This window comes from Rana temporaria, chromosome 9 (genome assembly GCF_905171775.1).
Source record: "Rana temporaria chromosome 9, aRanTem1.1, whole genome shotgun sequence".
Classification (NCBI taxonomy): domain Eukaryota; kingdom Metazoa; phylum Chordata; class Amphibia; order Anura; family Ranidae; genus Rana; species Rana temporaria.
The window spans coordinates 141970472-141987842 of NC_053497.1; the positions used below are offsets into that span (position 1 = coordinate 141970472).

The following is a 17371-nucleotide window of genomic DNA, read 5'->3' on the forward strand; positions in this document are numbered from 1 at the left end:
CAGAGGGGTAAAACCAGACTAATATTTAATATTTAGAAGACACTACATAACCTAAGGGCTGTCTTAGCTATATGTGTATAAGTAATTTACACTTTTCTAGGTTATAGTCCTTTTTGAAAAAGCGCTGCTAATTGTTTTGTCAGCAGCACTTTGGAAGTGTGAAAATGTGAGTGGATTAATGGAAAACTTTGAAAAAATGTTTTAGGTTGCATAAAATATACATGGCACAATTCACCGTCATTTTATAATCCGATTGTTCTTTGACTTTGGCTCTGTTCACATATATGTGAATCGGATGCGTTTTGAACTGCATCTCATAACTTGCCCCAGACCGGCTTTCAATGGGGCCGGTTCACATAAATGCGGGCTGGTTGCGATGCAAAATAAAAATGGGTCCTGTGTGTTTTTCACTCCGGTTCAGTGTCAAATTTGCACCTGAACCGCTGAATGAAAACCGCACCGAAACCGGACATATATGTGAACCCAGCCTTAATGTAACTAATGAGAGAAAGTGCTGACTTCTTTCTGAAAATGCTAGTTGCCTGGCTGTTACACTTATCCATTGGCTGCAGGGCACCTTCACAAAGTGTTCTGTGCTACAGTACATGTGTGCTGATGGCTGATACACACCCCAGCCACTCCTACTAGGGGGGGTCTATTTTTTTCGTTTTCTGTGCCCCTTTCTGATGATCATGTGCTGGTCGGAGTGGAGGGACATTTTCTGCAGTTTCGGGTGCATGCTCATTCCCGGTCAGCTGACTACCTGCTTATTTCCTTGCCTTCCCTGGCAGAGTGATCTTCCTCCACTCCCCACCCAGTAGTAGCCGGGGCCCGGAGAGTAAGACTTGACAGGCTGTGAGGCGGGCGGCGACGACGGGCAAAGAGTCGCTGATTACTAGTAAAAAAAAAAAATATGTCCCCGGATTTAATTTTAAAAATCTGGTCACCTTATGTTGGAGTTCAGTTCTAAAAGATCGCACTGCAGCACATGCTGTATCCTACATTGCAGTAATGGATGCTGCAGTAGTGAGCAGTAGAATGAACATTACTGCATGTTACTGCAATGCATAGGTGTAAATTCAGCTTTAATGTTTTATGACTCACTGACTTGGACAAAACTTACATATAACATGCTCTGCTTTCAGCTTTGCAGTGCAACACAATGGTTTTATTTTACTGTTCCTCCTCACAATATAACTATAAATTGGCTAATACATTATGCAGTTTTCTTTACCTCAACTAGGTGGGGAGCACAGGGAGCCTTCCCCACCAGCAAAATGCAATGAACACTGCTTACGCCTAAAGCCGCCAGTAGTTATCGGGCAAAAAAAAAACAGTCAGGCTGGTTGTACTGAAGCTGAATGGTATATTGACTTCAGTACAACCAGCCTGTACATAGATGGATCGAAATGTGGCTGGGGCTTGCCAATCCAGAGGAATTTCGATCCATCTATGGCCGACTTAATTGAGAACAAAGCACTCCCTGTGTAGTTGATCTACATCTTAATAGTTGTTAAGCAGGGAAACAGAATGCTGGTGAAGGTTAATTCATCTGTCTCTATTGGCTAATCTACGCTAAATACAATAACAAATATATGAAGAGCAATGTAATGTAAAAATGCGAAAAATTACTTTCAAATAAATACTGCAATAAAAGTTGAATATACTGTATATACATACTAAAAGTTCATTATTATTTTCCAGCCCAGAAAGCCCAAAGATTTACCCTGACTTCATATCCAGGTGACAGGGTGTTGTTACAGGTAGTAATAGAATGTCAGATCTCTTAAAGTGGTTGTAAACCCTTAAGCCCTGTACACACGATCCGTTTGTCCGATGAAAACAGACCGATGGACTGTTTTCATCGGTCAAACCATCGGTTTGTTTTCCATCGGTGAAAAAAAATAGAACATGTTTTTATTTTTTCCTATGGATAAAAAAACGATAGAAAAAATTATCTTCTGTGTGGAAGTCCATCGATCAAAAATCCATGCATGCTCAGAATCAAGTCGACGCATGCTCGGAAGCATTGAACTTCATTTTACTCAGCACGTCGTAGTGTTTTACGTCACGGTGTTTGGACACGATTGGATTTTTGACTGATGGTGTGTAGGCAAGATAAAAGTCAACTTCATCGGATATACAATGAAAACATCCATCAGATTAGATTCCATCAGATATCCGATCGTGTGTACAGGGCTTTACAGACCACTTAGACCTACGGGTAAGCCTAGATTAAGGCTTACCTGTAGGTGCAAGAAATATCTCCTAAACCTACATGGTTTAGGAGATATTTCCAAAAGACATGCACCGATGCGTAGAAAACGGCGCGCAGGCGTACTGAGCGTGCTGTTACCAACGGCGATCATGCCGTTAGTGGCGGCACCCCCGCGCATGCACGTGAGTGACATCATCAGGGCTCCGGCCAGGCACAGCGCCGGAACCGCGATACGAGGAAGATACTTGGGGAAAGATGGCGGTGCTGGAGGAGAGGAACGAGCACCGCTGCGGGGGCTTCGATCTCAGGTAATTAATACATAATGAGCTAGTATGCTACGCATACTAGTTCATTATGCCTTTTTCTTGCAGGGTTTTTTTTATTATTTATTTTTAAGAGGGTTTACTTCCTCTTTAAATGGGTATTTATTTTTTATATTGTGTGAAAGAAATAGGACATTTGTTTGCACTGTTTTGGCCTAATGACCCTCTACCCATTTCTTCTGATGTCATTGGGACAGCAAGTGAGGGTGTAGGGGAGTGCAGCGCATACGGTTATTCCCCAATGTAATTGCCAAATATTCCACTAGATGTCCCTATTGGGAGCTATCTAGCAGTAAAATAGGGCACCACTTGGGCAATGACTAGTAGAAATTGCACCCTGCCAGTCAGTAGATTCTGTGGGACTAGGGTACACAACAATCAGCCATAACATTATGACCACCTTACTAATATTGAGAAGGTCACACTTTTGCCACCATAACAGCCCCGACCCTTCAAGGCATGGACTTCACCTGACCTCTATACTGTCTACTACTGCCTCCACGTGGGGTACCCTTTTTCTGTGCAGAGAGCTCTCATCAATGCCCAGGAGCAGGTGTTCATGTGAGAAAAAAAACATTCGTTCCCCGGCTTAAAGATGAGCCTCATGCCGCGTACACACGACCTTTTTTCGGGTTGTAAGGTCATTAAAAACGATCGTGTGTGGCCTCCAGAGCATTTTTCACAATGTAAAAAATGGTCATTAAAAATTTAGAACATGCTCTAATTTTTCACGACGCTTTTAACTTTGTCATTTTTAACGTCGTAAAAAATGGTCGTGTGTGGGCTTTAACGACGTGAATAAAACGCGCATGCTCAGAAGCAAGTTATGAGACAGGAGCGCTCGTTCTGGTAAAACTACCGTTCGTAATGGAGTAAGCACATTCATCACGCTGTAACAGACAGAAAAGCGCAAATCGTATTTTACTAACACAAAATCAGCAAAAGCAGCCCCAAGGGTGGCGTCATCCGAAAAGAACTTCCCCTTTATAGTGCCGTCATACTTGTTGTACGTCACCGCGCTTTGCTAGATAATTTTTTTTTTCACGATCGTGTGTAGGCAAGGCTGTTTTAACAATCGGGTTGAAAAAAACAATGTTTTTTCTAGACCATTAAAAACTTATTTTTTTACAACCCGAAAAACAGTCGTGTGTACGTGGCATTACACAGTGTGCAGTGGAAAAATGTAGAGTCTTTCTGCAAAAGTGCTGTCCGTGTCACTACACACTAGCTTAAAGTGATTATAAACCTTAATTGTTTTTTAAAATAAAGTAACAAACATGTCATATTTGCCTGTTCTGTGCAATGGCAGCCCTGATCCTCCTTTTCTGTCCCCTGCCAGCGCTTCAGGTCCCTCCTCTTTGGCAAGTGCCACTTTCCCTGGAGTTATCCATGCACGCTCGCTCCTGAGGTGCCCAGTCTGCATCTATTGACACAGACCGGGGCGACTTGGCCCACCCCCCGCTCCCTTGTCACAACATTTTATTGACAGCAGTGGGAGACGACAGCTGCTGCTACTATTAATCTGCCCAATGAAGAGGGAGACAGCAGGAAAAGCCCCTGTTCTCGTGCATGTCGCTGGATCGGATCAGGCTCAGGTAAGAATAAGGGGGTGAGGTGGGGGAACAGAACGTTTTTTACCCAAATGCATAGAAGGTAAAGAACCTTGAGGCTTTAGAACATCTTTAATGTTTCTTACATTTAGGAGATACACTGCAGAGCCCATGCCCTCTCTACCGGTACAGGGTACCTATGCCAGCTTACTCTCAGTGACAGAATGGGGTCTTGCTGTGCACCTAGCGTGGATATTATGCATGCACATAATTAACTCCTTCTGCTCTTATACCATGCGGCCAGGCACACTGGGTCTCTCCATAACTCTGGTTTCGGTCCCGTTATTTTAGGAAACGAGACAGAAAACTGACCCTCTCACTACCGGAGGACCCATCACCCAACCATGTACCATGCCTTACAACTGGCTGCAATGTACCTTGGACTAGTTTTTGGTTACCCCTGGAAACTGCATTACTCCTCCTGCTTGCCGAGTACATCTTCCGTAGAGGTTTGTTTCATACCCCACATGTGCTTTACGGACCCTTGTTCTTTCATAAGCCAGAAGCCTTAATGAACACCTTTAACCACTTGAGGACAACCCTACGTACATGTACTGCGGCAGGGCGGCCCTTAGGTGCATAATCACATACCTGTACCTCATCCCTGTCCTCGGCTCCGCAATCATTCACAGGAGAGCAGAACGACGGTCTGCCAATGTGAACAAAGCAGAAACACAGATCTCGGTTTTCCCCCTGATGTTAACCCCTTCTTTGCCAGTGTCATTTATACAGTGACAGTGCATTTTTTTAGCACTGGTCACTGGTCCCCAAAAGTGTCACTTAGTATCAGATTTGTCGCAATCCCGCTAAAAATAGCTGATCGCCACCGTTACTAGTAAAAACAATAAGAAATAAATAAAAAGTCCATAAAAATATCTCATCGTTTATAGACGCTATAACTTTTGTGCAAGCCAATCAATATATGCTTATTGGGATTTTTCTTACCAGAAATATGTAGCAGAATACATAATGGGCTAAATTGATGAAGAAATTCGATTTTGAATTTTTTTTATTGAATGTGGTTTATAGCAGAATGTAAAAAATAATGTTTTTTTTTTCAAAACTGTCGGACTTTTTTGTTTATAACGCAAAAAAAATAAAAACCTCAGAGGTGATCAAATACAACCAAAAGAAAGCTCTATTTGTGGGGGGAAAAATACATAAATTTGGTTTGGGTACAGCGTCGCACGACTGCACAATTGTCAATTAAAGCAACACAGTGCTGAATCTAAAAAATAGCCTGGTTAGGAAGGGGGTAAAACCTTCTGGAGCTGAAGTGGTTAAATGACTGCAGACCAGGCTTAGAACAGTTCATGCAAGTTTACTTGAACAATTCAAGGTACAGTTTAACATGAACAATTTCATTGGAATATTCCCTAACTTGAACAGGCAGTAGTCCATTAATAGTGTTTCTCAAGGCTTGGTGGTTTTCCAGACTCGAGATGCCTTTTGAAGGACTGCAGGGTGCAGCAGTCCTCGGTGAAATCACAACATCTTCTTGAGTGGGCCGAAGCTCCAGGAACCCAAACATCCTGGAAACAGATGCAGAGGTCTTAAAAAAGGATATTGGGAAACTGGAGAAAGTGCAGAGAAGGACAGCCAAACTGATAAGAGGCATGGAGGAGCTCAGCTATGAGGAAAGATTAGAGGAACTGCATTTATTCACTCTTGAGAAGAGGAGAATAAGGGGGGACATGATCCACATGTACAAATATATAAGGGGTCCATACAGTGAACTTGGTGTTGAGTTATTCACTTTACGGTCAACACTGAGGACAAGGGGGCACTCTTTATGTCTAGAGGAAAAGAGATTTTATCTCCAAATACGGAAAGGTTTTTTCACAGTAAGAGCTGTGAAAATGTGGAATAGACTCCCTGCAGAGGTGGTTCTGGCCAGCTCAGTAGATTGCTTTAAGAAAGGCCTGGATACTTTCCTAGATGTACAGAATATAACCGAGTACTAACATTTATAGGTAAAGTAAATCTGGGGAACATCCGATTGTCTCATGGGGGATCAGGAAGGAATTTTCCCCCTGCTGTAGCAAATTGGATCATGCTTTGCTGGGGTATTTTGCCTTCCTCTGGATCAACTGTGGGTATAGAATTCGGTATATGTGGTTGTATGATATTATTATTATTATTTTATTTTTTATGGTTGAACTTGATGGACTTTTTTTCAACCTGACTAACTATGTAACATTAACCCCATCCCCAGTCTGGGCCAGCAACTGCCTTAACTAACAGTCTGTAGACAACCTGTCTACATGCCAGGTTGTTTTCTTCCCAAAGTGCATCCTGGTGCCATCTCTTTCTCGAGGTAAGCAAAGCACACTCACCTGGCCATCCACATGATGTAAAAAAATTTGATTCATCAGACCAAACGGCCTTCTTCCATTGCTCTGTGGTCCAGTTCTGATACTCACGTGCCTATTGTAGGCTCTTTTGGCTGTGGACATGGGTAGACATGGACACCCTCATACCTCCCAACTTTTTGAGATGGGAATGAGGGACACCTATCAGCAAAAGTATGCAGACATAGGACACGCCCCCTTAAAGGAGAATTGTACAAAAAATAAAGGATTGGTTCAACCCACAAGTGCTTTTTTTATCATATGTTCACAGAACCCCAAAAAGACTGCATACTCTTTCGCACAGAAATCCTCTCTATGCAGCATATATCAAGAGACCGCCTATAAAATAGTGATGCGCTGGTACAGAACTGCTGGCTAAGATATTTCCTCTACAAACTGACCGAAGTTGGTGTTGCGGCTTACACCCAGGGACCCTAATACATATTTTTTGGGACTGCCCTGTGCTTCAAACTTTTCGGCAGCCGGCACTTAAGCTCATACAGAAACTCACGGACATCTCCCTTCAGGATAACCCAGCTGCAGTTCTCCTTAACTCCACTCCCCTATCAAGGAAACGTTACAATAAATCCCTCCTCAAGCATCTCCTTAATGCTGCTCCGGCCAGCATCCCACCTCTCTGGAAGCAACAGTCTGCGCCAATGGTGGCCCAATGGTTCGCAAGGGTGAAGGATATTGAGCAAATGGAAGATCTGACCTCTGCGCTGCGGGATAAGTCGGAGGAACATAAGTCCAGATGGATCCACTGGAACCTCTTTCCCTTCTCCGATTAATTCCCCCAATACATGGCAGGATCCACCGTTTAGGATCTCCATTGCCAGTTCAGCGTTACCGATCTGGGCTCCCTGGGGGTAATTAAGGGTTTTGTGTTTTTTTTCTCCCCCTCTCTCTGTCTTTACCCTGGTTCACACCTATGCATTTTTTTGTGCGTTTTCAGTTTTGCAGAAACACACTACAGTCCATTTAACATGGTTTCATATGGGTCACATTCACATCTGTGTATTTTATGGCACTTTTTTTCTGGTTTTTGGTTCCACAGACTTCAATGGATCAAAAACGTGTATTGAAAAACGCAAAATGCACCTGGAATATGCAAACTGCAACCTGAATAGGTGTGAACCAGGCCTAAGATCTGACCATGCCTCTTTAAATTGTGCCTAATTTGCCGTGTCCCTTTTTCTAAACTTGGAGGACATGTCATAGTAGTACAATATACATTACAATATTTAGATTTTTTTTAATGCAAGTCTATGGTTTCTGTTCTACTCTGTGCAAGCCTGTAACCCACTGGAATTACATTGCCCAATCACTGTCATAAATTCTTAAACTCCATCTAGAGGTATCCAGTCACTTACATATTTTCTCCAAGCCCATCCCATTTAAATACAGCCATAGGTAAACAAAAAGGGTATGCTAGGTGTTCAAAATCCTGCTTTCAAACACATGTTATGCCCTGTATACACGATCGGTTCGTCTGATGAAAACGGACTGATGGACCGTTTTCATTGGACGAACCGATCGTGTGTGGGCTCCATCAGTTTTTTTCCCATCAGTGAAAAAAAATAGAACCTGTTCTAAAATTTTCGTATGGTTAAATAAAACGATAGAAAAAAACGATCGTCTGTGGGGAAATCCATCAGTCAGAAATCCATGCATGCTCGGAAGCATTGAACTTCATTTTTTCTCTGCACGTCATTGTGTTTTACCTCACCGCGTTGGACACAATCGGATTTTTAACCGATGGTGTGTAGGCAAGACTGATGAAAGTCAGCTTCAATGGATAACTGATGAAAAAATCCATCATTTCGTTTTAATCAGGCGAGAACCGATCGTGTGTACAGTGCATTAGTCAAGAGTGATAGCTCTTTATCTGTGTCTGCATTTTGTTTTTGGATGTACAGGCAGAACTTCTAATGATCCATGCTGGATTTGGCCTACGATAATCCCAAAGGCCTGCTTCCTACGCTGGAATTTTTATACATGTTCAGTACAACACTACTGTTGTCTAGAACATTTTCAGCTGATCTAAATAAAACTGAACTATGTGTACACAGCTTCAACATGCTCCCATAACACCAGTTCTTCTCTCACTCCACCCTTTACTAACTGCTCATAAAAGAGTGGAAATCTTTAAAAATTGATGTTTTGACCCACACTCCCTAGTCCTCCTGAACTAATTACTAAACACCCCCCTTCTCCCAATGCAGTGGAGTACCCAACACTGCAATTATACTGGCACTGTGGGATAGATTGATTTCCTGTCTGACAGTGATAGCATAGTTCTGGACAGCGAGAAGAAGAGCGTCAGAGCACAGGGAGGGAGAGAATGTGATCAGATAAGTAACCACTGAACACCAATGCAAACATAGAATATTGTTCTTTGTCCCACTGACACCAACTTTATGGGTTTTTTTTTCACCCCCTGACATCAACAATATGTGCTTTATATTGCTTTCTCTGACACCAACTGTGGGGTTTATTTTATCACACTGATATCAACAAAAATAGGGTTTACTTCCTGTCTACTGATACTAACAATAGGTTATTCATTTTAACCCACTGACATTAACAATATAGGGGTAGATCCTCGTACAACGGCGCATTAATGCGCCGGGCGTAGCGTATCTAAGATACACTACGCCGCTGTAACTTACTTTGTTTTGCTTTGAATCCTCAACGAATTTGCGCCGTAAGTTACGGCGGCGTAGTTTATCTCTTGCGGCGTAAGGGCGCGGAATTCAAATGTATGTAATGGGTGCGTGTTTTATGTAAATACGTCGCGACCCGTCGTAAACAACATTTTGTTATTAACTGCGCATGCGCCGTCCCTGGGGGTATCCCAGTGCGCATGCTCAAAATTTAACCGGAACAAGCCAATGCTTAAGACAGTGACGTCATTCTACGCAAATTCCTATTCGCGAACCACTTACGCAAACGACGTAAAAAATTCAAAATTGTATGCGGGAACGACGGCCATACTTAACATTGAGTACGCCACCATTTAGCAGCTTTAACTATACGCTATAGAAAAAGCCGAACGCAAACGACAAAAAAAAATGCGCAGAGCCGTGGATCGCCGTAAATAGCTAATTTGCATACTCGACACGGATTTCGACGGGAACGCCACCTAGCGGCCGCCGAAAAATTGCAGCTTAGATCCGACGGAGTACTAAGACGTATGCCTGTCGGATCGAGCTCAGATGGCGTTGTATCTTGTTTTGTGGATACAAAACAAAGATACGACGCGGGAAATTTAAAATTACGCCGGCGTAATCCTTTTGTGGATCTGCCCCATAAAGTTTATTTTACTTCTGATGCCACTGACTCCAACAATACATGTTTATTTTGCTTCATTGACACCAACTATATGTGGCCTAATAGGTCCCACTGACACCAATGATGGGGCTTATTTTAACTTACACCAACACCTGTAACGGGAATTATTTTACTCCCACTGACAACAATAATGGGATTGTCTCACTGACAACAATGAATTTCTTTTATGCACACCAATGGTGGAACTTTATTTACTTACATGTCCGCAGGTCTACTCGCAGAAGTAGAAGAGAGAATAGCTCTGATGGCCCCAAAAGGTAGGAACCCAAAAATTCCACTGGTTAAAGGGGACTTTCAAGGCCCTGATGGTCCTGTTGCTAGCTGATTATTGATGCATACTCCCATTTTTATCCTTCCCCAACTGTATCTCCACTCCTAATACACAACAAAAACATATTGGTCTGCTGGTGCCTGCCGATACTTCATTTACCATAGCAGGTCAAAAAAAAATCTACATTTTTCAATCCTAAAAAAAGACACACGACAATTGCAGATGGCTTATTAACAGACATATCTTACATCCCCAGGATGTGTGATCACATTTTAAAACCCTTGCCAAAAATGGCATAAAGTTTCACTTGTCAATACATATACACTGTGTTTTTGGGTCCTATGTGGGAAAGCGCTATGTAGCGATAACCCTGAAACAGCTGCTTTTGAAGAAAAGATAAAACTTTGTGTCTTCAGCTAGCCACTCTCATGGTACACTATTACTCCTGGATAGCAGGGCCAAACAACACAACTGGCCAAGATTATCAAGTGAAGTAGGCAGGATCTTTCTCAGCAAGGTGAAAGGACAATAATGTCTGTATACATTGTCCCTAGAAATGGATGGCCTTATGCTTTATCCCTGTGGCACTACAAGTGTCAGCAAGATGACTCCCAGCAATGATGGCTGTATACAGTGTTCATTTAACTCCTTCTGTGGTGCAGTGTCCCTGTTTCCTGCAAATGGGCAAAAGCCCTCTGAACAAATCCTGCGGTCAAGGCCCAAACTCCTTCTGACAAAGGAGGGAATATTGTGATTCAAACCAATGATCAGTACAGGAGTATGTGTCTAAAGATTCTTTTCAATAAGGATTGGTACATTCCCATCCCAAAATCTACTATCATCAGATACGAAACCGAGTTTTATGCTCTGGTGGATGGAGCGTTCTCTCAGGGCGTAATTAATCAAGACACGTGGGAATTTATCCGTATTAAATACCCGAAAATTCCAACATTTTACTGTTTACCCAAGGTCCATAAGGACATTGTTAACCCACCAGGACGACCCATTGTATCTGGCAATGGCGCCCTAACTGAGAATCTCAGTATGTGGGTTGATTCCCACCTCAAACCCTTTGTACTGCACCTCCCATCCTATATTAAGGATACCATCCACCTCTTACAAAAAGTCCAGCATTTCAAAGTATCCCCAGGAGCACTACTGGTAGCGATCGATGTGGAGGCTCTTTATAGCTCAATCCCACATTCTTTGGGATTATCTGCTATAAAGAACACTCTCCTCCCAATTTTTCGGGGAGATCGTAGGCTCGGAGAATTTCTTATCATGGCACTGGAATTTATACTTTATCATGGCGTTTTTTCTTTTGATGGCTCCCACTTCCTCCAGGTGCAGGGGGTTGCGATGGGGACTTCGTGTGCCCCATCGTATGCCAATCTGTACCTGGGGGAGTGGGAGAAGTTATTTTTGACCAGTACCCCTGTACAACCCCTCATTCATCTTGTATCTGGATGGCACCGATACATAGATGATGTTCTTATGATCTGGGAGGGTTCAATTCCAGAGCTTGAGCGGTTCATGACTATCATGAACTGCAATGATTTTAACCTTAAATTCACTATGAATTTTAGTAGCTCTCGGATTGCTTTTCTCGATGTCACCCTGCTAAAGAGCCCTGATGGGACCCTATCAACGGGACTCTTCAGAAAACCCACAGCGGGTAACACCATATTACACGCCACCAGTGCCCACCCCTCTCCATTAATAAAATCAATACCATATAGCCAATACCTGCGCCTCAAGCGAAATTGTTCGACTCAAGAAGATTTTCTTCTAGAGGCGGCAGGACTAAGAGATAGGCTACTACTTAGAGGCTATTCCAAGAAAAACTTAAAAAGATCCTTTCAACGTGCTAATGGGCACCTTCGGTCACTCCTTTTGACTCAGACAGGAAAGAAATCCTCCGATAACAATGAGGCTGTTAGGATAATTACAAAATACCACTCCCAACATCAACTAGAGACATTTTGAAACGATTTTGGCATCTGCTTTTGATCGATCCCCAATTAGGACCTTTCGTACCAAAGGAACCTGCGATTACATATCGCCGAGCTCAGTCACTCAGGGACCACCTTGTGACCAGTGAGTTTAAAGGCACCTTTAGGTGTGACCCATGCAAGAGGAAAGGCACCTTCACTTGTGGAGGATGCTCCATTTGCCGTTATATTAACTCCGATCGGCAAATTGTTCTACCCAATGGCCAACTCCATAAACCCAGACACTATGCCAATTGCAAAACCTTTGGCGTAGTGTATTTGCTAACTTGCCATTGCAAGAGGTTTTATGTGGGTAAGACCAAACTACCCTTCCATAAACGGGCATCCCGTCACCTGCATGCCATGCGTACGGCCAATCCTGATTTACCCCTTGGGCGTCATATTCTGACCGAACACGATGGACACTTTCTGGGGGTCAAATTTTTGATCCTTGATAGAGTCCATCCTAACCCCAGAGGGGGGGATTGGAACAAAATCCTCTTACAGCTCGAAACCCGTTGGATCGCTGAGCTAGAGGCCAATCACCCTCCTGGTCTTAACGAGCAGATCAGTTTTAGGCCCTTTTTGGAGGGCTTTTCCTCTGGGGGGTGCGAGAAAGATTGATACGATACTGTGTTTGGTATTTTTGCCTTTTTCTGTTTGCCTTTTGCATTTCATGTTTCTTGTCCAATTGACTTCTTTGTTTTCATCGTTGTGTAAACATTGATGATTTATGTAATCATTATTATGTCCCTGTATCCCCTGCGCATTCCCCTTTTTAGGGACTTCCCACAGGCTCAGAATTGTTGTCCGTGCGGTGTTTGTTTCACTATATATAGCTGGGCGCACGTAAGCCGTCCCCCTTTTGAGGGACGGCTTCCCCAGACCTGGTCCCTTCGCACCTTTCAGGTGTCGTTTGACCTAGGGTCTATACCTGCGCCCATAACAGGGATTTGTAAACTGCAGGGGTTTCATTCCTTTTACCCCTGGCTTTCCTGCATGTCCCTGGATCTCTTTTTGGCCCTTTGTCCATATACTTACTACTTTAATACCTTTACCTCGTTTGTGTCCTTGGCCTGGTATACATTGAACAATGTCCCCTCCTTATTTAAATGGCCTTATCATTTTCCTATTATATATTTTATGTCTGGTGTCCTTCCCAGCAGCTTTTTTTTGCCGTTTTTTAAAACCAATAATAATTTCCCAGTTTAACCTTCACTGCTGACACCTTCTCAGCAGTCTTTGTCTCCGCACCGCCCCTTCCCTTTACATCAGCCTATTCCCATTTACTTCCTGTCCCACTCTCCTTTCCGTGTCAGGTGACTGACTGTCACCTGACAGGCCTTCTCAGTCTTTTCCCCATGCTGTCTGTTTACTACTGCCCACTTCCACACTATCGGCCTATTACGGCTCGCCTGGTCTCTCCGACCACGCCCGCCGTACCTAGGCCCGCCCCCTTACTTCCCTATATAAACCTCTAGCCGTCCAAACAATGTCAAGACATTGCTGGACGGCAGAGGTACTAGTGACATGTCTGGTGGCCACACTGAGCGCTTGTCTCTTGTAAGTACTCCCTTACTCTGGATCCTTTTATTTATCACCTTTTGCATTGGTTCCCTCCTTCCTTATCTAATGCCTGTTTCTATTGCCATCCATTGTATTCACAGATTGGAGCTCTGCTAGCTCTCTACTGACACCTCTGGCCAAATTTAATATGACACATTTCTGCTAACCTCAGGTATGCAGTTATTTAATTATTATTTTTTGACATATTTTTCTACATATGGTTAGGTATTTCATTACATGTATATTTATCCTGTCCCTTTTTTTATGGACAGGTTTTTACATTATCATATGTTACTTTGTGACTATATGGGCCTGAGGTCTTGCTATATGTGATTCTGCACCGCCGGCTTCCTTCCTCTTAATTTCATCCAGAGGAGTCTTTCTGCGTCCTGATAGTGGTGTCCTTTCTCTGGGGTGTGCAGGGTTGATTAAACGCTGTGATTGGTATGTGTGTGTTTTTATCTGCACCTTTTGATGTATTTATTGCCATTTTCTATTTTGTAACACTTGCAACATATATGCTTTCTTTGTTTTTTAGAAAAGTGGTTCTTATACTCGTTGACTACATATACTTCGGCCCCTGATGAAGGGTAATCCGAAACGCGTAGGGCCGTGTATGTCTTCATGGACCTTGCTTTTCAATGACACCTAACCATGTATTGTTTTTAAATAATTCTATGTGATATATGTGTACAATTTCCATTTTTGAATATTAAATTATCTATTTTTTTGGATTACTGTGATTACTGTATACCTCTGTTGCCTTTAAAGCCCCATTTAGGGGGTCCCTCCACTTTTTCCTGTTTACCAGGGGTGTTGGCAACTTACGTGAATCATATAGAGATGTTCCAATTAAGGCCCAAACTAAACGTCCTGGAACTGCAGGCTCTCCTGGTGACCTGACTGGTCGCCTCACACTGGAACGCTTCGCCTTTGATGCAGGTGCACCTAGATCTCCCTCCGCTGAGTCTGGCTGCAACCATTTTAACTGTGGGCAGCTACTGCCTGTTCACTTCCTGGACTTACACACACACACACCTCCAGCTCTGCAGCTCCTGGCAAACTCTCACGAGAGTGAGAGAGAGCTGTGCATGATGTCATAAGGCTAGGCTTTTTTCCAGACAAGAAACAGGAAGTGGACTGTATAAGGTATTTACTGGCAGAACAAAGATGTTTTACTATCCAAAGTTAAAACAAGGGCAGAAGATTTAATAGATGGAAAGTTGAAAAAATGACTGAACCGCTTTATAACAGGGGGATGGCATGTGGTCAAGCCTTCCACTTTGTGTTGGACCCTAAAATTGAGTTAATGATTATAAGGGGTGTTTGAGCTACCTATATTAAAGGCCAGTTCACACTGCTGCGAATTCTATTGCAAATTTGATCCGTTGCGATTGCTCAAATTCGCAAGTAATTTTACTAACATAGTTTTCCATGAGTGCCGTTCACATCAATGCGTTGCAGATCTAAGCTGCGTTAAAAAAGGGTCCTGTGCGAGTTTGATCCATGTGCGATGCAAATTCAGCTCTAAAGACTGGCATTCCCTGAAATCGAGGCCTTGAATCGCGGCAAAATCGCGCAATTTTGAATTCGCAGTAGTGTGAACCGGCCCTAAATTGACAACTTCTATGAAAAGAAAACTTTTGAGCTCAATATAATTCCTTATCAGTGTCCTGTTAAAACAGTGCACCTGCTTTTGTCAAGCACTTCTGAGAGTGAAAAGAATGCTGTTGGACAGCCTAATGGCAAACCTGTAATTGGTCAAAGACTTTGCAGGTTTCTCTCCCCCCCCCCCCAATTTATACAGGTTTATAACTGCTTTGGTTACTGCACTGAGCTTTAATTTGTGAAGAAGATATAGAAGTTACTATTTTCTGTACAAAATTAAAGTAAACAAACATCTGGTAGAAAATGCATAAATATTGTAATTAATAAATATTTGTATGATTAATATCTTGGTATTATTTTTTCTGTGGCACCGTGATAATCCCACTTCTCTTACTCTTTCTGGTAGATAAAGGTGTATACCTTGAGCCCCTAAGGTCATGCAGAACTGCGGAAGTTTTTAATGTAAGGCTGCATGTGTTATGAAGGTGTAAAACAGGTTGCAGTACTACAATGGTGTCTGCATGTACCTTCACATAATTCCTCCAGCACAAGTGGTGCCCACAAATCTGAAGTAGCTGTAAAATGGCAGCTTTAACACTTACTGGAAGTGTTAAAAGCTGGCATTCCCCCTCCTACATGTTCCTGTTGGCCAGTACAGCCGTCAATGATAGCGAAGGAACAGTGGGAGCATGCAAGTGGGCAGTGGAACAGCCTATGACATTACAGAACTGCCAATGATGGGACTCATGGACAGGTATGCGCTCAGGCACTACTAGCAATCTGATTTGTACTGCTGCAGGTTGTCTACCATCTTTATAGTGCTGAAAGGTTTTGTTTTACATCTATGTACGTGCCATTTTTTTGGGGCAGCAGCAAGACCAGACTGGTATTCTGGCAGACCTTAAATTTGCCAAAAGTTTTGTAGCTACCTGGAACCACTTGACCTTAAGGTGACCATACAACAGTCTGATATTTGCAAGTAGTTCAAAAATATTGAAGAAACACTGACCACTGGACAAGTGACCTTTCAAGAGACAATTGGGGTATTTATTTCTGCACAAACACAAAGATCAAATACCTCTCAGGTCTGTTGGGAGTTTAAAATGTCATAAACAACCGTTTGTGGAGCTTGGCTACCTTTGATTGCAATAATGCAGGTTCTTATGCTTTATTTGATAGAGCTGTTTTTATCCTCAGGTTGGCTCTGTTGGACAGGATTAAAGCTGAACTCTCTGTTACCGTTAAACAATACACTGCTGTACCAACCTGCACCCCAAGCCTCTTGACTGGACAATGAATGAGCAGCAAGAAACAAATTAGGTCATACCTAGTACTTACTCTGCTACCTCCCCCCTGTCAGCCTTTTAGTTTTTAACATATTTGCATCTAGCTCACCTGATGAAGTTCCATTACTTCCCTTCCCTCTCTTGGTGTGCTGCTGTATAGGAAATTAAAATAGGTTAAAATCAAGTCAAATTCAGGTATGCACACTGTACTTTAATATCTGTTTGGAGTTCAGATTTCATTAAATGAAAGTTTGAAGCGGGATGCACACTTAAAGCATAACTTTCCATTGGGAACCAAAAAGTAAAAACAGGCATATTTTGAATAGATGTATTTGGTATTGATTTTCTCACAGATTCGTCCTTGGAGAAATTTAAAATCCATGCCCACCAGTGTCACCTGAATAAGATTACTTAATTTGAGGTATGAGGTTAATTGGTGGTGGTGGTAATCTTGCTTCTGGATTTCCAGAGAAACCTTTGATAACGCCTCTTTGGTCCATTAATCCAATAACCCATCTTTGTTCAGAAAACATTATTAAAAGAAATTAGTTCACTTTGCCCTACAACACACTAAATGTAATAGTGGCTGCAGTATTGGGCCACACAGATGTTGCAACCTTCATTCCAAAAAAGTTCCCTGGATCACAGGTATTATTCCATTCAGGAGTTGGTAGCAAAATAGTAGACAGTGCAAAATTGTACGAGACAATACTGTAATGGTTGAACAGTCCACTTTTTTCAGAACATTTCTAAATTCTTTCTTAACATACACATACCTATATTTGCAACGAGC

At 42.6% G+C, this 17371-nt stretch overlaps 1 long non-coding RNA gene across 1 annotated transcript; it reads left to right on the forward strand.

Annotated features, from left to right (window-relative positions):
- The first annotated feature begins 13616 nt into the window (after positions 1-13616).
- On the forward strand, positions 13617-14417 carry LOC120914159. Its single transcript, XR_005743629.1, has 4 exons — positions 13617-13681; positions 13786-13856; positions 13957-14128; positions 14223-14417. It is a non-coding gene; the product is annotated as an uncharacterized LOC120914159 (long non-coding RNA).
- The last annotated feature ends 2954 nt before the right edge of the window (positions 14418-17371 follow it).